This window comes from Aotus nancymaae, unplaced genomic scaffold (assembly GCF_030222135.1).
Source record: "Aotus nancymaae isolate 86718 unplaced genomic scaffold, 86718_ANA_hifiasm-v0.15.2.pri h1tg000029l, whole genome shotgun sequence".
Lineage (NCBI taxonomy): Eukaryota > Metazoa > Chordata > Mammalia > Primates > Aotidae > Aotus > Aotus nancymaae.
In genome coordinates, this window is record NW_026988442.1 from 46,958,207 (window position 1) to 46,979,454 (window position 21,248).

General features: G+C 35.6%; 1 protein-coding gene across 1 annotated transcript in view; it reads right to left on the reverse strand.

The window, feature by feature from the left end:
- The window catches only part of CSRNP3 (cysteine and serine rich nuclear protein 3), a 201,457-nt gene that overhangs the window by 170,774 nt on the left and 9,435 nt on the right, over positions 1-21,248 (reverse strand). The window contains exon 2 of the mRNA XM_012440646.2: positions 11,232-11,402. The gene's annotated coding sequence lies outside the window, so the exon portion shown is untranslated. The remainder of the gene's footprint in view (positions 1-11,231; positions 11,403-21,248) is intronic.

Below are 21,248 nucleotides of genomic sequence, written 5' to 3' on the forward strand. Positions count from 1 at the left end.
TACCAGTAAGAGAAATTAAATGAAGGTGGTTATGTTAACAGGCCTTTGTTGCCATAATACTGAATGAATTCTCTCTCTTTTATCTTAAATAAATAATTTAAATTAAAAAAAAAACCAAAAAACAGAAGTTAGAAAAGTAATTTCTCTCAGCCTTTTAAGATAGAGGAGCCAGTTGTATTCTTTGATTCATGTCTGGTAATCAGACAGAAAGAATGCAGATTAATGCCAGATGAAGGCTATCCAAACAAAAATTCACTACAAAGCAACAAAAATAAATCTAAAGTTAATCTGCAGCTATAGAATATGAGATTCTAAACAGAGCAATGTTGTCCTCTTTTATCCTACCTCAATAATTAAAGAATTTTTAAAAATAAAGTGAATAATTTGTTTAACCCATTTGAAAAAAAGGTGCAGGAGGCCCAGCCGACTTCTGTATCTATTTGCCTCCTGAAACCTCATGTTTTGAGTTTTTTCTTCTTCCACTTCAAGCAATGCCTTTATCTTTTTATTACTCTCCATAAGCAGAAAATAGACAGAAATCAGTGGGTTTTCCTTTACAGGACAGAAATCACTGGAAATTCAAAACTGGTCAGCAGTTTGGGCTTGTTTGTTCATTTTGACTACCTAAAACTGAGAATCAGATCTTCTCAATAAACATTTTTGTTGAAGAATGAACTTATAACCCCAATCCCACAAAATCTGCTTCCATTTAATGATGTACTTTCTACAGGTTGAAGTTTTCTAGAAATGAGAGTTATTTTTTCTCCAATTCATACAATGTACTAGTTGGTGATTATATTTTTTTAGCATAGTTTCATGTCTATTAGTCTGAGGTTCTCAAGTACAGTGTAAGTTCCTTAGGACAGACACTTCCTTTTCAGTCTGCTCAGATGCAGCAATACATCTTCAGTGTAGTCTTTAACATTCAGTGTGCTCCATTAGTCCTCGTATAAATAGAATTTTAATAAACTCTTGATATATGTAAAGAATTCATATCCCTTCAGTCATGTAAGGTACTAAAAGCAGAGACATGAGAGTTTCAGCATTTTACAAGACTAATTTTAATGGTAATCAGCATAGATGGTTAAACTTGATCAGAATCTCAATCTCTATCACTTCCAGTGGTACCGTCATTTTATTCTAATTAATAATACTGTAGCTAAGACTTAAAGGATCACTTGTATTTAATGCAGAATTTTTTTAATTAAAGATTTTGAAAACACTCATTTGTTATATGGCATGAAAATGGAAAATTATTTTTATTTTCTTGTAGAAAGTATAGCATACTATAGTGGTTAACAGCGCGGACACTGGAGTTTGAGCTGGTTTTAAGTTTTAACGCCAGTGTTTATAACCTGTGTGGGCTTAGATAAGCTACTTATCCCCTTTTCATCTCAGTGTCCTTATCTATCACATAAAAATAATCTCTAGTAGGACTACCACCCCTACTCACCTCATATGTTGTTTTGTGAGGATTAAATGATATGATTCTTGAAAAACATTCAACATTAAAATGAAGGATCAGACCCAAGAGGGTTGTTGGTAGTGCTGTCTTGTATAATTTTCATCTTATGATCTCTCTTCATGCGAATTTGAAATGTATTTAAAAATGCATTTTAAGATTCTTGAACATTTTTAAAGGTCTCTTAATGCACATACATTGCCAGATTAATTAGATACTTATGTGAAACTAAAGAAATTAATTTATAATGAAATAGAGTCAAAGGCAATAATAGTTTGATATTAGGAAGAATATTTTCAGCTTATCATATTAATATGTCAAAATGAGATTATCTTGCTATGTACTATTAGGAATTTGATACAACTTTACATTCATTATTAATTAGGAAAAATTAATGGAAGAATAGCTCCTTAATTTAGGATAAAGTATAACCTAAATTAAAGCTGAAATGTTGGGGGCATTTCCATTTTTAAAGCATACTACCCTTTCTAGTACCCAAAATAACCTTTTAGAACATGTAATTACAAAATCCCATTCATATTAGACACAACAATTGTTAAAAACTTATCAGGTAATATGCACTCCAAAAAAAAAAACACACACACAAAATTCTACTGTGCATAAAATAGTAGTTAAATACAAAACAATATCTAATGTGTTGCCTAAATTAATCTACATATTTAATGTAATTCCAATGCTATAACAATGGTTTGTTTAGTAGCTTAACAATATTCCTCTAAAATTTAAATAATAATCCTGTGAGGTAACATTAAACTTTAAGAGTAAGGTATTGTACTGTTTTCTGTTAATAGTGGTGAGTTAGGGAAAATTGAGAACTCTCATCTGAGATAATAAAATTTACTACAAAGCCATGATATAACACTAGACTAGTGTTGGTTTTAAAATAACTAGAGCATGTAATAAAAAGAAAACTACAAACACTAATCACACTATATGTGATAATTTAGCATAAAAACAGAATTAAAAATAAATAAAAACACTATATTCAATATATGATTTTAGGGAAACTGGAAAATTATCTCTAAATTTCACACATTATGCAAATAAATTTTCGAATGGACTAAAGGTTCAAATACATATATAAATTTATGAAATTTATGAAAATCCTAGAAGCAATTATTTGTGTATAATTGATCTTGGCAGCAGTTCCTAAAAACTAAATCCGTAATATATTTGACAGTATAAATATATTTCACTATCAAACGTAGAGTTAGAAGAAAAATGACAAAATAGGGATGATACTGTTTATGCATTCACCAAATTACTAATCCTTAATATTATAAAGCAATGAAAATAAAACCACTATCATAATAAAACCTGGACAGGCAATTCACACACACACACACAAGGGAAATGATTAAATATGTAAACAATTAGCCTCCTAGTATTCAGAGAAATTCAAGTGCAATCATTGATATATGTTTTTACCAATCATATTGGTCTATGTATGCATGTATGTGGGTCTATAATGTGTGAGTATATTCATGTATTTATACACACACACACAAAGAGAGAGAGAGAGAGAGAGAGAGAGATAGAGACAGAGACAGAGACAGAGACAGACAGGCATAAGAGAGAGACAAAAAACCTCCTAACCAGTTTTGGTAAGGTGTTTGTTAAGGTGCTAAGGAAATATGCACTCATGTGCTAGAAGTGGGCCTATAAATTGGTAAACTGTTTTGGAGGGCAATTAAAAACAATACCCTTTGAACTATGATTTCCACCTTTAGAGATTTACTCTGAGATTAATCAACAAGTATAACAGCAGTGATTATATTGGTGGAAAATTCTAGAAAACTATTATAATAACACAATAGATCTAGTTAGGATAAAATATGTGAAAATATATATAGATTTAAAAAATCACACAGAATTCTACCACTTGTTGACTATTACCATCTATAGAAAATGTGTGTTTTTCTTTTTCCTTCTGGATCTTATTATACTACATATTTATGATTTTACAAAAATTAATGAAATTAATATAATTTTGCCAACTTCTTTACAAATGTGAATACATTTTTATCTCAATAGATATATTTATTCAACTGTTTTTGTTGACTATGTGATAATTAATTATGTGGATTTTCCAAAGATTATTCAACCAATTGCATAGTATGTAGGTTTTCTATACTTTTTCACCATAAAAAAAAATACTGTAAAAATCACCCTTAAAGCTAAAACTTTTTTCTACAATTCAGCTTTTTAAAGAAACAAACAAATGTTAAATACATCAGTTCTAAATATTTCAATGTTCTAATTTACTAATAAATGAGAATGCTGAATTTTGATGAAACTATGTGACGAGTTTGGGAAGTTACCTAGTTCATACTGACAATACTTTAGGCATAAATTGGAATCTTCATGAATATCTGATATGAAAACATTTGTTTCAATAAACCTGGGCCTGTTGAAGAAGACCCTAATTGTATTTAACCATCTTAATAATTGCTATACAAGTAGCCTATTTCAGTTGACTCATGTGATGCTTAAGATGATAGAAAACATTTCATCAATTGAATCTTTTTTAGTAAAAAAGTCATGAACATGCCAATAAAAAATAAACATATTTAGAAACTAGAGTAAGAATTATTAAATGAGATAATTTGTTTAAAGCATTGAGCACAATGCCTGGCAAATGATAAAATGCTCAATAACACTTGCTATTCTGATTATACCCATTAAGCAATGTGGGGGAAATATAGGACAGAGGTCCTGCCATCAAGGAGCTTAAAATCATCATAATAAAAATTTCAACCATTTCCATACTCTCACTACAAAGCTACTACAGAAAAGCTACTCTGTTGAGAATAATAATTTTGATATAGGATGTGTTTATCCTTTTTGGACTCTCTTCATTCTTTAATTTTTCATTGAAACATTTGTTTATCGGACATTGAAAGGCATTTTAAAAACATATAACTTTTCTTATTAATGTTCATAAATTACTTAGTCAAGTTTACTCCCTAGCTTTCCTTTTGCAGCCTCCCTAGCCTTATGCCTATTTATAAAAACTCCAGGTAAAAAGTATGACATCTGTGTGTGTGTGTGTGTGTGTGTGTGTGTGTGTGTGTGTGTGTGTTTGAGACGGAGTCTTTCTCTGTCGCCAGGCTGGAGTGCAGTGGCGCGATCTCGGCTCACTTTAACCTCCACCTCCTGGGTTCAAGCGATCCTTCTGCCTCAGCCTCCCGAGTAGTTGGGACTACAGGCACGCACCACTATGCCTTGCAAATTTTTGTATTTTTAGTAGAGATGAGGTTTCACCATGTTGGTGAGGATGGTCTTGATCTCTTGACCTCATGATCTGCCCACCTCGGCCTCCCAAAGTGCTGGGATTACAGGCGTGAGCCACCATGCCCAGCTGACATCTGTGTTATATAACCATGATCTTAGCATAGCATTTCATTATAACTGATTAATGACCACTATAATGGACAGCCTAATCATCAATTCATTTGGTAAGTAAAGAGTTCTTGAAATATATATCTAAAAATGTATATAAATCTGGAATATATACTATTCTCTCCAAGCCAAAATAATGGTTGTCATAGAAACAGCAAACAGCAGAAAGTCAGATCTGACATAGCAAGAAGATAATGGATAGCATCTCTGGGGGAAATCATAAAATAGTAAGGGCTATATTGGAAAAATTATCTATATATAATATTAATTGCAACGACTTCTTCCAAACCAAGGTTCTCAATGATAGAATTAAATATCCTAGGCTCTGATAAGTTTAAAGCATATATATTCTCAAAAATGTGGGAGTTAGGCATTAAAACAAATTTCAAGATCAAATATAAATAGCAGCCAGAAGCAGTGGCTCATGCCTGTAATCCTAGCACTTTGGGAGGTCTAGACAGGTGGATCACCTGAGGTCAGGAGTTCAAGACCAGCCAGGCTAACATGGAAAAACTGCGTCTATACTAAAAATACAAAAATTAGCCAGGCATGGTGGCACATGCCTGTAATCCCAGCTACTCAGAAAGCTGAGGCAGGAGAATCTCTTGAGCCTGGTAGGTGGAGGTTGCAGTGAGCCAAGATTGCGCCATTGCACTCCCATCTGAGCAACAGACATATTTCATCTCAAAGAAAAAAAAAAAGGAAAAAATATACATATAAATATATATAACTTTATTTATATGATTTGTAAGTAAAATATGTTCATTTACTGTCTCACATGATACTTCCACCAACATTATAATCCAATGGCATAAAAGTATATAACAGTTTATATATTTCGCATGTCTATATGACACAATTAATGGGACCCACCTGAGAATGGGTGGGTCAAATTACATTTACCATGGAAATATCGAGTGCTTTTTGCACTCTATCTAGGAATATTTACCAGCTTTCAGTTTGCTTTTGAAAATTGTTTTAATTGAGATTGAGTTTTTGGTGTTTTCTTTCCTTTTTTTTTTTTTTTTTTGGTAATGCTAAGATTATTGCAGTTATATGTTAAGGAATGTAAAGAAACTTAAGAGTTCACTATACAAATCAAGTTTCATAAAATTTTATTCAAATGTCTAGAATTATAAATTATATAACTCAGTCTTTGCTACTGCTCCCTTATTATAATATTTGTGAGATAAGGGCAAAAGCAACAAACTGAGAGCCCATTGTGACTTTAACTCACTGAAAATACTTTTCTACCTGAAAATTAAATATCACTGAAAAGATCTTTTTCAAGTTTTTATGTGCCAGTTTTTGGTTGTAAAGCAAGTTATATTTTTGTTTTGTTATATTTATTCTGATTGCTCTTTCTTCATTGCATTTAAAAACTGTGCTTTTAACCTTAGTCCAATTCTCAATGGAATTCGGTAATTTTGAGACTTATTTAACTATTCCAGTTCCTGCAAGATCACTGTAACTGAACATATAAAACATATGGTTTTAAAACAATAATTCTGTGGCCCTAAACATTCCCAGCTTATTTACAAATTTTTCAAACAGAAAAGAAGGATTTTTTATATATACAAACATGCACTTCCCAGAGTGAATGGATTAAATATTATTGCCACCTATTTAGAAATCGCACCATCTCTCTTTTTTTAAGGCAGGACCAAGTTTAATTCTTCCTGCATTCCCTTGCCACAAATACTCTTCCCCCAAGCTGTCAGAAAGCATCAGACTGCCGGATCTGCACAGTGAATTTTAAAATCTTCTGAGAAACACAAGGACATTTGCTTCAGGCACTGATTTCATCATCACCATCATAAACAACAAGTATAAATCAAGTCAAGCTCTGGTATTTGAACCAAAGCTAGACGATGACGGTACTTTGAAGACGGTTAGTAGAATTTTAATCACCTAAATTAGTTTGGATCCATTTTTCAAGCCAAGATATTTCACAGTTGAGCAATCATTTATTTATTGTCTGTGACCCCTCCTAGATGGCCCCAAAGTAAGGATGTGACTCTCTAATACGAGGTTTATAAAATGCAAACAGTCTAAGATTTATTTGTAAATAAATTACACTGTTAGATGAAAATGTTTTGATCACTAACATGAAGATGGTATCTTTAATATTTAATAGCAACTTTAATTCTTGTGCTCTCTATGAAATGCAGCTACAATATCAATTCCACCTATGAACATCCTGATAAATAATAGATGTGGGAAATTGGGAGGTTTTCTAAGATGTATTTGGATCTTATGCTAATAAAGCCATATCCTTCAAATGATGTGAGCCATAGTACCATTAACATCACCAGGACTATCTCTATATTTAGTTTTTCATGATAGCTACTTAAGAGTTAAAGACCACAGTGATTGTTGCTTTTCTAGATTCATTGTTATAGATAAACAAAATTTTATTTGAAATTTGGTCCAATTGTGCTTTTGAGTTTAAAGCCAAATTTAAATGAAGTTTGTTGGGGATTAAAACAAACAAGCAAATATAAAATCCAGCTCTGTCCCTAGCCAGTAAAATGGAATATAATTACTTCATTCAGTCAGAAGCTGTGACTAAGTGAGTCCAGTTGAAATGCAGGGTAAGTGGGTTTCTGAATTCTTAAATTATTGAAAAAGTAATGCAAGGTCTTGGAGTTCAAAAGATAGAAAGATATTATCTTTTTTTCAGGGAGTCCAGGATACCCATTAATCCCTCTGGCAAAAAGTGATATGTACAAAGGTTTTACCTTTAAAATAAATGAACTAACCCTTCCGTTGTTAGCTGCTGCTCCAGATTGACGCTGCATACTTCATCTCACCTACTTTTCATCGTAACATTTTCACATTATCACAGTAGCATTATGTCACCAAGACAAACCAATTTCCTTCATGTAAATGTAAAACAACATGTTTGCTGTAAGACATTTCCATCAATGTCAGTGACATACATGGAAAGTCTCAACAGTCTGCCCTGTCACTTACTTACAGGAAGGAGAAGTAAAATGTTCTTCCCACTAAAATTGAATTCTCTGTCCACTATTTCATTTAGCTCATTGAATTTGTTCATAAACTCATCACTGGCACTGTCCCACAGCCGCAAAAAGGCAATAAGAAATGAGAAGCCAATTACATTTACCAAAAGATAGATTCATTCTAGTTATAAGAGATTCTGACATAAAAGATAGAGCCATGTCTTTCACTTGATGGTTTGTGTTGTCCCTCTACTTAGTAGTCAGGCTTGTAACTGAACCATCAAAGGGCCCTGTGGTCTGGTAGAGAGGTACACTCTAGGGATCTACATAAAGTCCTCTGCCACCAGTTCACGTTTAGATTCTTGTCAAATTACTCTCCTTGGGCCTTAGTCTCCACATCTGCAAAATAAGGGAGTCAGCCTAGATGCTCTCGAAGGTCCTCCTGGTTCTCATAGTCTTTGAATTCAAAATGAGGTTCGACTCTTTACTGTTGTTTTTGTCTCAGTTATATACAGAGCATTAGAGCCTCTTAAAAGCACTAACATGAGTTTTCTTCTTCAATCTGCCCAACTTTATAAAATAATTAATAAAGTGTTGAATTTGTGATCAGGCTAAAAGTAACCCATAGTGATAGATAGTCCTCCGTAGGTTATATTGCCATTTATTCTTTACCCTTCCTCCCCACTGTTTATTTCAAGGAATGGCTCTGATTACATACTCAATTACAAGTTGTTCAATGATGCATATCACCATTCCCTTCCAGAGAAGTGTCAACAAATGTTTCCTTGAAAACCCTTGAAAATTCACAAAGAAAAGTACATCAACAGCACAACAGGAAAAAAAACTAATCAAACTTTGCAGTTGCTCTCTTTAGTAGCCTAAGTCTTCTCTGACCACAGTGGATATGTATGTATTTTCTCCTCTCTAGACTAGAGTAATGGTGGTGAAGTGGAGCAGTTATAACCACATGTCAAAATAGTTATTAAAAAATAAAACCACTCTCCACTATAACTGTTAACCTTCCAGGGAACTGTTCAGGTGCTCAGAACAACTGCCTGAGCTATAATTTTTCAAACCTCCGTAAACCACCAGAACATCACTTTCATCTGGAAAAGCATCTTGAGCCATAATTGTAAGGCCTGATGGTATTTAAATGAACATTATAGGTACTTTGTGAACTCAGAAGCTATAGAAATCAATAAATGTCTTGCATAGAGAAGTCCTGCGATAGATTTTTCCAGGAGAGAGCCAATTTGTAGAAAGTCATAGACACCAAGGAGGTTGTAAGCATGCTGGAGGTTTAAAAAAAATATATCACAGGGGTGTGGAAAACACTGCACCGCACTGCTAGATGAGGGAATATCTCAAAGATACAGAGTTTTAAACTGATGATGTTTTTTAGGAGTGGCTAAAGGAAAAAAAAGATTGAGAAATAGTAGGCAGTTCCTGCAGTGCTCTAGGACTTGAAAAAGAAGAGCTCTCCCAAGTACACAGAAAGGGTTTGAATAGTGCTCCCAAGGGTCTTGAATGTAAATATGTATTGTTGCTTGTCTAAGGGTAAGAATATCTAGTGGATTCATTCTCTCCAGCTTTTAAGATTTGTCAGAAATTAATTCATTCGGTCAATAAAAAAACCTGCAAGAATCATCCAGTGCTCAGAACCCTTCTAGGCATCATAGGTAACAGCTCAGTGGAAAAGGCAGTATCAGTGCCATCCACAAGGTTACAGTCACTTGGAGGGAGGTGTGAAAAGGCTTTAGACAAATCCCAAACAAAACTTATCCTCTGAAATTCCACTCTCTGGCCATAACCTTTCCATGTAAACTGGAGAATCATATCCTCAGAACGCTCTTGTGTTCTCCCTTCTCCCAAGTGTTCTTTTATCTCCTCCTTACTTTTTTATACTTTCTAAAAGTTCCAAATAAAAAACGTTCTACTTCAGTCAAGAGATACTATATTTTTATTCTAAATTTTTCTAACAATGATGAAGGAGAATTATGAATACCTAATAAAATTTTGAATCCTGGGGGAGAAAGAAGAGGATTAAAAACAGGATCTCAGGTCACAGAACTACATTGGATGAACTTTAGTATGAATTTTTTTTTTTTTTTTTTGAGATGAAGTCTCACTCTGTCTCCAGGCTGGAGTGCAATGGCACGATCTCGGCTCACTACAACCTCCGCCTCCTGGGTTCAAGCGATTCTCAAGCCTCAGCCCCCTGAGTAGCTGGGATTACAGGCGCCAAACACCAAGCCCAGCTAATTTTTGTATTTTTAGTAGAGATAGGGTTTCACCATGTTGGTCAGGCTGGTCTCGAACTCATGCCTCGTGATCTGCCTGCCTTGGCCTCCTAAAATGCTGGGATTACAGATGTGAGCCACTGTGCCTGGCCTAGTGTATATTTTTAAAGGCCATTTTGGTGAGTTTAAACTCCCCGAAAACAAATACTCTAGAGAAATAATGCTAGAAAAAAACTGTTATGAAAACAGTCTCTCTTGAATGATGCCCTTTTATGTTGGATAATTTTTATCTTTACTCGTAGAATACAACATTAAAAGGAAGTTTACACCTATCATCTCATGAGGGAGGGTGAAGGCCGGGGGCTTTCACCTCATTTAGTTTTGCTTTGCATATTAACTCTTCTAAAATATAATTTTGAGATTCCTTTTCCCTTAATAATTGAGGTTGAAGGAGCACAGAGCTGTTGGAAAAGGATCACCTGGTTCACAACCTTCATTTGGGCATCTTTTACAAGGAATGCAATTTGAAAATGGGTAGAATTTTAAGTTAGAACGTATCATACTAAGCTAGATGGTGTTACTCACATGAACAGCTTGGGAGAAGTATATACATGAAGAAAGCTGCTCTTACTCAAGTGCAGGAACCAGGCCTTCAGTCTGAGTTTTACCTGTGTCCAACTATAGGATTTCAAGGCTTTCAAGGCCTTGATTTCACATAAGCAATCTTTTTAAAAACAAACATCATTTTCTCATCTAGAAAGTGAATGTACTACATTCAGCACTATAAATATTCTGCAACTCGTTGACCAAGCTACAGCAGTTCAAAATGGCTTAACTGATTAGATTTCAAAAGATAGATTGATTTCAGCAAGCTGAAGACACACATTAAATTATTTTCATTTGCTGTCTGCTTACCTCTGATTGGACTCATTTCTGCCTCCTGTATTCTCACTCCACAGAAATGAATAGAAGTATACTGCTCAAGTCTAATGAACCAAAATTATATCATATGTTACAAATATTTTGGGATGATGAAGAACTTAAGAGCAGATACAAGCCAGTGAATAAAGCTAAAGCCCCCAAGAATGGGCCACGCAACACAGTTTAGAGCACAACTGAAACAGAGCTTTAGATACTCACTGGTTAAATTATTAAAAGTGAACGGATTGACACTATCAACACTCTCAGCACTGTCACAGCTGAAAACTTCATCATCCGATTCCTGCACAGAAGAGCAGGGTGAGGAGCCGTCGACTTCTTCAAACTTCCCCTTTAAAATTCCACTCATAGCTGCAGCGCCGTCACATGTATCTGTAGCAGGAATGGGAGCAATGGAGCATTGAAATATTTGGCTGCTGACTGCATAGTCAAAGTCTCAAAGTCATTGGGGGGGGCTGTAAAATTTTGAACCACGCATACCACATTATCATATTCATGCAGAAATTATTCTTCCCATGATGTTGGAAAGCATTGAAGACAATTCCACCCTAAGTCGTTATTTTCATTCTCATTCTGACAACAGTGTCTTGTAAGAAAAAGTAAAAATTAAAAATACGAATAAATTTGCTGCATAAGGAAATATGGCTTAGTGTTTTGAAACGTTAAAATAGGAGTCAAATACACTTATTTGATTTGTTCTAGTAAATTGTGTACTGTCAATGACAGAGTCAGAGTTCAGAACAAAATAGATCACTCACTTACATGCTGTCATATCCAGAGCATACTGATTAGAGTATGTCTGTCTTGCTTGGGATTTCTTTTTTTCTCAGGTATAAAGGCATCTACTTTTCTGGGGCTCTTTGTCCATCAAAAATCAAATTGGTTGCTAGGAATGGTGATACCTACAGAATTTAGATGCCTTATCATGTTTTCAGTCAATTTAGCAGAGCTACAGGGAATACTTGAGTCCTATGTCAAGGAGGCTGGCTGAATAGATTTTATACATGGTAAACCAGAGTCCCTAAATCTTTTATTGAATAAAATATTAATTTAAATCTCTTCGCTCTCTGTATCAACATGGTCAGTGAAAGCCAGTCATATGTAGCCTGATAACATTTCTTAAAATTTGTTTACGTCAATTTAGATGAATCACTAAACCTCTGAGAGTAGCAATTTCTTCATAGCTATATAGAGACACAGTGAAAGTGATGGTGGGTTGCAAATAAAATTTCCTACACTGGTAGGTAACCTTGATAAGTAAGTTGAGGTAGACATAATAAAATCATAAAGTCACCTTAGTCTTCTTTTTTGTCTACTGTTATTTGCAACAAGGATACCAAGAAACACTTTACCTGAAGGAAAAAGATAGCATAAGTACAATAGTAAATGGCTTCTTAATCAAGGAGAGAGTAGATAGTAAGTATGACCTGTGGAAGCCAGAGAAAGCATGCTCAGGCCAAAGGGTAAAGCTGTTATTTGGGTCCAGGTTATTTTGCTCCATGCTTTCTTTGTTTAATCTCCTCTAACTCTGGGCAATGCCCCATATATCTTCAGAATCTGCATTTTTCTTTCTCTTGTTAATTTTGTTTACAAAGCCAAAGAAGCAATTTTTAGTTTGCATTGTAATTTTAATCCCAACTTGAACTGGCTCTACAAGATAGCCCAAGATTGGTTTAGATATATAACTTGGAAGGATTAACAAACTAGGGAATCAAAATAGTCTCGTCCCCATCAACTCAATCCACTATCTGAAATGCTCTTGAATAGAGATGCATCAGTTGGGGGAACAAACTTATTTTACAAAAGACACTTGTACAATATATGATATCAAGGAGAGGTGAAATCAAACACCAGCATGGCAGTCCTATCTATGCCTTTCTAGTAGTAAGAATCAAGTCTGGAGCAACTTTTTTATTTTTAAGAAAGTAGCAAACTAGGGACTAACTACCCTCGTTGTGCCACTTGTGGACGTCATGCTCACCCTTGATTTTGCTAGCTGAAATTCCTCGGGGCATATTTATTCCAGGTCTTTCTGTTGACTGGCTTCCTCTGTTTCTGTACTTTCTGCTTCCTCATATCCCCAGCTTATAGATGGCTTTGGCTTCTAACAGACTTACCTCTACCTTATCGTATCATCATATTCTGTCAGCCTCCACACTGAACACCAATGACTCCTTATTTTTTTTTTTTTTAAGGGAATTTGAGTATCATTCTTTGGTCATTTATGCTATTACATAGCAAAGAGATCTATTTTGCTGTCATTTGTTTAAGGGCCATTCATTATTCAGTAAACATCTATTGAGCTTTTATTATGTTCCAGTGACTATTTTAGATGCTAGGGAGTGATAAAGAAGCAACATCAAAGTTTGTTTTGTTCTTTTATTTATTTATTTTACTCTAATGGTACTTATTTACTGGGTGTTATTAGGGGAAGGGGTAGACAAATTATAATAAGAAACAGATAAATTAAATATATAAACATCATATGGAGGTAAATGCTATTGAGAAAAATAAGCTATTAATTGATATGGTGACTACAGAGTTGACTGAGCAAGAACATTCCATCTTCAGTTGATTGGTGAACTAATGCCACTCCACCAAGAGGTGATAACATGAAGGAGGCGAGGAAACCAACAATGTGGGCTTCTTAGTGGAGAGCAGTCCGAGACAAAGGAATGGTGTGTGCCAAAGCCCGAGAGGCACAGTGGATGACGAGGTCAGACAGGTCTTCAGGGCTAGACTGTACAGAGCCTTTAAGGACTTTGGCTATTTCGCTAAGTGAGATGAAAGCCACTACAGTTACTTAAAACTACAGGGTTTAAGTAGTGTAGTACCAAGATATGGCTTACATTTTAAAGGGACACCTCATTAGTTTGTTATTTCATCAGAAAACAGAGTGTCTATGGTAAAGAAGGTAGGCTTGATGGGAAAAAGAAAAAATCCATTAGGGAGGATTTAGTCGCTCCGATGAGCAGTTACAGTCAGAAACCTAACTAGTCACAGAGCTGAAGAGGTCAATAGTTCTTTTGGGATGGCAGTTGGAGAATTAGAATTTAGAAAGAAGACAAAGTGGAGGGAAGGTCAAAGGGTTTTCTAAAAGAATTTTGTTACTTAATTTCACCTAGGACCGCCTCTGGTTTCTAGCTTTGTTAATTATTTGATGATAATAAGGAGACACCTTACCTATTAGATTTAAAATAGGAATCATCCAGATACTTTGTACTATTTGCGGTGCTACTGTGGCAAAATGACAACAAAAATAAAGGCTTTCTTTTATCACTCTAAAGAAATATTTCTTTTAATTCAATAGAGAAAAGGCAATATATGGATGGTGATCATTCTTAAGGATTTACTTACTAATGGGAAAAGGGAGGCATGGAGTTAATAACTATTTTATCTACAATTCACCCTAAATTTATTTATTCAAGATTTTTGAAAGTCAAATCACAGCCACTACCTGCTACAATAGGGATTATAGGACTCTGGCTCTGGGTTGACCCTGTTTGAAAGCCAAGCAGCCTGCATCTTAAAAACTTACTCGTAGGCCTAATGTAACTTTTATTTGTTTGGAGAGAGGCCCATCTTCAAGTGACATTTGGCAGTTTTAGAAATATTGCAGAAAGGCTTTGAGAGACTGAAAGCTATTGTTGATTTTTTTAAATGCTGTTGTACCTTGTGTTTATTAGTTATAGGAAACTATTTAGAAATTATTTTACTATAAAGTTGTTTAATTGATTTCTTTAATAAAAAATCAATGTAAATAATCTCTGTCAATGTGTTACATTTGCTCACACTTATACTTCTATGCCCTTGAGGCGCTGAAGGTTCTTGTACAAAATCATTAGAGAAAGATTAAATTGTATGATTACATATCTAAGTAAACACAAAAATAAGGGGGAAAAAAAAATCCCAACGCCTAGAAGACTCAGAAAGAGAGAGAGAAAGAGAGAGAGAAAGAGAAATTTTGAGGGAGATGGTGAGAGAGAAAAGAATTGTTTTATTCTCTTTTGTTTTCAGCAATCTAATTCTACTGGAGTATACTCTGGTTGTATTACGAAAATTGCGATGTTGTAATGATTCCATGGCGATAGAAGCAAGATCATACAGGGAAAGCTAAATCATGAGAGAGAATAAGATGCTACTCCCATTCATATGTCTGCAGCAATAGATGAGAAGGGAGGAAAACTAAGGGAGAAAACAGTTACTATGAACATTCTTTATTGCGTTTGTCCCATCCACATAGTCAAGCAAAAGTGATTATAAACAATATTTTAAAATCACCCTATAATACAGAATAATTGTTGGCAAAAGAGGGAAGTACAGATGACTTGATTTATATTTTCTAGCACTGAAAAATTGTATTTGTTGTGCATGTTAGACATTAGAAAGAAGTTCCTCAATTCTACTCCAAGGTCCCCTTAAAAGTCCTGTGTTGGTCCAAAGAGATGATACCTTATTAGGTTTTTAAAATAGATCTCCTATAATCCCAGGACTTTGGGAGGCAGAGGCAGGTGGATCACTTGAGGCCAGGAGTTCGAGACCAGCCTGGCCAACATGGTAAAATCCCATCTCTACTAAAAATACAAAAATTAGCTTAGGGTGGTGGTGTATGCCTGTAATCCCAGCTGCTTGGGAGGCTGAAGCATGAGAAAAATCACTGAACTGGGAGATCGAGGCTGCAGTGAGCCAAGATTGTGCCACTGCACTCTACCCTAGATGACAGTGGGACTCTCTCTCAAAAATAAAATAAAATAAATAACTCTAATGAACTATTACTGATTGTATACATAATTATTCATTTTGAGAAGTGTATTAAATACAATCTTCTTACTAGCTTTCTTAAGATAAAAATTGTTACAATTGCTATATTTATCTAACAGAATATCATGGTCTGAATGGTTGAGCCCCCTAAAATTCGTATGTTGAAATCCTGACCCCAAGGTGGTGTTATTAGAGTGTGGAGCTTTGAGGAAATAAGTAAGTCATGAAGGCGGATGAGTGCCGTTGTAAAGGACCCCAGAAGAGATTCCTTGCCCTCTTGCCATATGAGGTTACAGCAAAATCATGGCTGTGTAGAAAGCAGTCCCTCACCAGGCACAGTATCTATCAGCACCTTGATTTTGAACTTCCATCCTCCAGAACTGTAAGAAATAAATTTCTGTAGTTTATAAGCCTCTCAGTCTATGATATTTTGTTGTGGTAACCAGAATTGATTAAGACATAGAATAATCAGAGTTTGGATTAAAGTATTTGAAATGACAGTTTAGTAACTTTAAACAAACCTAGTGACTTAAAAGAGTATAAGGAGGTTATTAGTATTTAAAAGTAACAATAGAAAATTGTAAGTTACTAATTTTTATGCTGTTGTTACAAGAAACAACTGACTCAGGATAGATCACTTACAGAATACAAAGATAAAAATCTAAAATTGCCGTTTTGAAAAAGAACTACAATGAATGTTGGCTACATTGACTTTTCTACAAACAGAAGTTAGTTTTCTAAAATTCAGACAGTTAGAGCTTAGATGGATCCTCTGCAAGGGACTTAAATGTTTGTTGTTACCAGGCAAGTCTGGCAGACTACTACATTCAATGGTTGAGATTTTATGATTATGGACAAAGGCACTGAATGCCCTGCCCAGAGCCTAGGTATACTTTATAGTAAACCTCCACAACTGTAATATACATATGTAAGTAAATATATATATGTAATTGCACATATATTACATGTATTACATGTGATATATGCATATATACATATATTACATGTGACATATACATATATGTATATATGCATATATACCTATATCACATAACATATACCACATATATATGCATATATACACTACATATATATTATATATATGTTTATATGCATATATACATATATTACATATAACATATTATATATAAATGTAATTACACATATTTATGCAATTATATATGCAATTTCACAGATATGTTATATATGTAATTACATATATATGTTAGATATGTAATTATATATGTGTGTGTATGTGTGTTTGTATATGTGTGTGTGTGTATGTGTGTGTGTGTGTGTGTGTGTATGTGCTTTCCCCCTCTCCTGCCACTGCAAGGACACTTGCTCTATAGCTTGGATATAATCATGGGCTTAGGTTGATTACAGGAGGTTAACTGGCAAAATCTAGTACAAGAATGGGGACAGGTTGTTGAAGGTAAAAATGGATGCAGAATAAAGGTGAATGTAGATTGAATAGTCCTGGGAATATAAGGTAAAAGTATATTTGATGACATGGAAGACAGATTCTGAGAAGGCTGGAGGGAAATTCCTAAATGAGAACATTGCTTTTTATCAATGTAGTCATAGCAAGCAAGAGGTAGAAGCGGCCAGCCTGGGTTGTAGAATCTAAGGGTAGATGCTAGTTTCAAAAATTAGGAATTTTGGTTTATCTCCCTTTGGGTTGAAAGGTAAATGGGAAGAATTGTTTCAATCTGAATTTGTGGTTATATCTGTATCCTCAATTAAAAGCATATCTGTTGACTGGGCGTGGTAGCTCACACCTGTAAACCTATAATTTGGGAGGCCAAGGGGGTTGAACACCTGAGGTCACCAGTTCGAGAACAGCCTGGCCAACATGGTGAAACCTTGTCTTTACAAAAAATACAAAAATTGGCCTGGTGGGCCAGGTGTGATGGCTCACGCCTGTAATCCCAGCACTTTGGGAGGCCAAGATGCGCAGATCACCTGAGGTCAGTAGTTCAAGACCAGCCTGACAAATATGGAGAAACCTTGTCTCCACTAAAAATACAAAATTATCCAGGCATGATGGTGCATGCCTGTAATCCCAGGTACTCGGGAGGCTGAGGCAGGAGAATTGCTTGAACCTGGGAGGTGGAGTTTGTGGTGAGCAGAGATCTTCCACTGCACTCCAGCCTGGGCAACAAGAGTGAAACTCTGTCTTAAAAAAAAAAAAAAGAAAGAAAAGAAAAGAAAAGAAAAATTGGCCTGGTACAGTGATGTGAGCCTGTAGTCCCAGCTACTCAGGAAGCTGAGGCATGAGAATCACTTGGACCCATAAGTTGGAGATTGCAGTGAGTCAAGGTGGAGGTTGCAATGAGTCAAGATCACTCCACTGCACTCCAGCCTGGGCAACAGAGCAAGAGTCCATCCAAAAAAAAAGAAAAAGCAATCTGCACTATTACTACTAATTTGCCTTCATTTATATAGGGAAGCAGTAATGTGTACTAACTACCGTAGGACTTACACTAGGCTAATCATCAAATTTCCTGGGGAGATTTTAAACAATATATACAGAGCCTCAGAAACCACCAGGAATCCCCAGCATGGTGAAACACCAGTTGCTTCAAAACCTGGTTTCACCATTTCCAGAATAGGATCTCTTGAGCAACTGAATCAATTTCTCTCAGTCTGAGTTTTCTTACCTGTCAAATGGGTCTAATAGTAGCTGGGGTTTTTTCCTTCTATTTTTATTTTAGGTTCAGGAAGTACATGTGCAGCTTTGTTAAATGTGTAAATTTTGTGTCGCAAGGGCTTGGTGTACACATGATCTTGTTAGCAAGGTAGTGAGCATAGTACCCACTAGGTAGCCTTCCGGTCCCCCTTCCCGTACTCTCCCACCTCCAGACCTCCCCAGTGTCTATCTTTCCCATCTTTGCATCCATATGTATTCAGTGTTTAGCTCCCACTTACAAGTGAGACGTGGTATTTGGTTTTCTGTTCTTGTGTTAGTTTGCTTAGTATAATGGCCTCCATGTAGCTGTTTTATAATGCCAGAATGTGCATTGTAGGTGTTCTAATTTCCATACTCCCCATCCCACTGGTACATATTTTGTATTCCAGTATGCCTTGTATTATAGCTACAAACAAAAATCGTACTCTAAAATCTTGTCTGGGAGTGTAATCTAATCAGTTTAGCATAAAGGAGAACTATAAATCAGGAGCGAGGGTTCATACCACACTGTTTCCGCTTTGAGGTAGACATGAATAGAGGCAGTACAGAGAACTAGCAAAGATGATGCCAAGTCTTCCTGTTGAGGATGCCCTGGCTGTTTTGGTGGGTGGGTCACCTTGTTAAGTGACCCTGTTTTGTCAAAGCCCACCTCACACTCCAGGAAAGATGCTGGTCCTCCCTAAAGCAGTCACCAACACTCTGGTTTGAACTACAGCAATCTCAGGGGGTCTGTGAGGGTATATTCCCACCCTCGTCAAGTGACCATATCTTGCCAAGAGTCCACCTCACACTACAGGAAGGAGTGTGCATTGATTAACTCAGTATGTGCAATTTTATACCTTTAGTTTCTCCACTAATAATATGAGCATATAACCTCACTGAATATTTTCCAAAACCATGTGTTTTTGTTTTTTTTGATTTTTGGTTTTGTGTCTAATACATTGTATTTCATTGAATAACTAGGCCATGATATTTAACCAAACCTCTAAAGGGACATGTTTGGTTTGTTTTTAAGTATTTGTTATTGTAAATCACAGTATAATTAGCATTTCCATTTTCATTTAAATTTTATTTTTATAGACCCACAGTCTCACTTTGTTGTCCAGGTTGATATTGAATTCCTGGGCTCAAGCAATTCTCCTGTTCAGCCTCTCAAAGTGCTGGGATTACAGGTGTGAGCCACTGCACCTAGCCATAATTGTGTGTGTGTGTGTCTGTGTGTGTGTGTGTGTGTGTATATATATATATGCATATCTCTAATTATACCTTTAAGGATAAATTCCTAGAAGTGGAAGTATTGAGTCTTCCATACACATTGCCAACTTGACTGCCAGTAAGGTTCTGCCAATTTATATTTCTTTAAGGGTGCTTTGGGATATTATTATTTCACCCTTGCCAATACTGCGGCATTGCTGTTTTTTAAATTCGTTTATAAACTTGTCAGCTACTCAATAATAATAGTTAACACACATATAGTGCTTACTATGTGCCAAGTACTGTTCCAACACTTCATATATGTACTAGGTAGGATTCTAAAGTGGCCCTTAAGATTCCCTACCACTTAATGCACACCCCCGTGCCTGTGTAACCCTAGACATGTGAATAATGTGAGATAACACTCCTGTGATTATGTTATGTTTATGTTGCTATGTTTATGTTAAAAATGATTTTACATATTAATTAAAGTCCCAAACCAGATAGGGAGATTATGCAGGTGGGCTTGATATAATCACATAAGCCCTTTAAATCAAGGTCTAGAGGTCAGATACTAAGGATGAGAGGGATTCAATGAGAGAGAAATTCTCTGTGGCTGACATTGAAGTAGAAAAGGGTCACAATGATAGTGCATATATGCAGCCTCTAGGAACTGAGAGCAGCCTTCAGCCAGCTGACAGCAAGCAGGAAACAGAAATCTCTCAGTTCTGTTATCCCAAGGAGCAGAATTTAAAATTCTGCCAAAAACAAGAATGAGCTTGGAGGTAGATTTTCCCCCAGAGTGACCAGATAAGACTTCAGCCAAGTGACACATTTATTCTAACCTTCTGAGGACCTGAACAAAGAACCTAGCCATACAGTGTAGGACTCTTTTTTTTTTTTTTTGACTGAGTCTCACTCTCTCACCCAGGCTGGAGGGCAGTGGCACGACCATGACTCAGTTCAGCCTTAACCTCATGGGCTAAAGTGATACATGAGGCTCCCACCTGAGCCTCCAAGTAATGGACTACAGGCATGTACCACCATGTCTGATTAATTGTTTTGATTTTTATTAGAGATGGGGTCTCACTATGTTGCTATGCTGCCCAGGCTTACCTTGTACTCCTGAGCTCAAGCAAACCTCCCACTTCAGCCTCCCAAAGTGCCTGTGTAGAACTTCTAACCTACAGTACTATAAGCTCATAAATAAATGCGGTTTTATGTTGTTAAGTTTGTGGGAATTTATTACATGGTAAAAATTAGTATAATATATATCAACTCATTTAATCTTCACAGCCATATGAGATAGGCATTATTATTAATAATACCAGTTAAAGATTATAAACTGACACCTACGGGGTTAGGTGATGAGGCCAAGGTAATACAGCTAATTAGTTTTAGAGCCAGAATTCACACCCAGGCATTTGGGCACTTGAAATCATACTTTTATCATCATAAACTTAGATTCGAATGTATTACATACTCGATATTTCACTGCTTGATATTGTTTTGTTTTTGAATACTTAGGATTAGATTTTTTATCTCACATACTTTCTTTTTATTCTTAATGT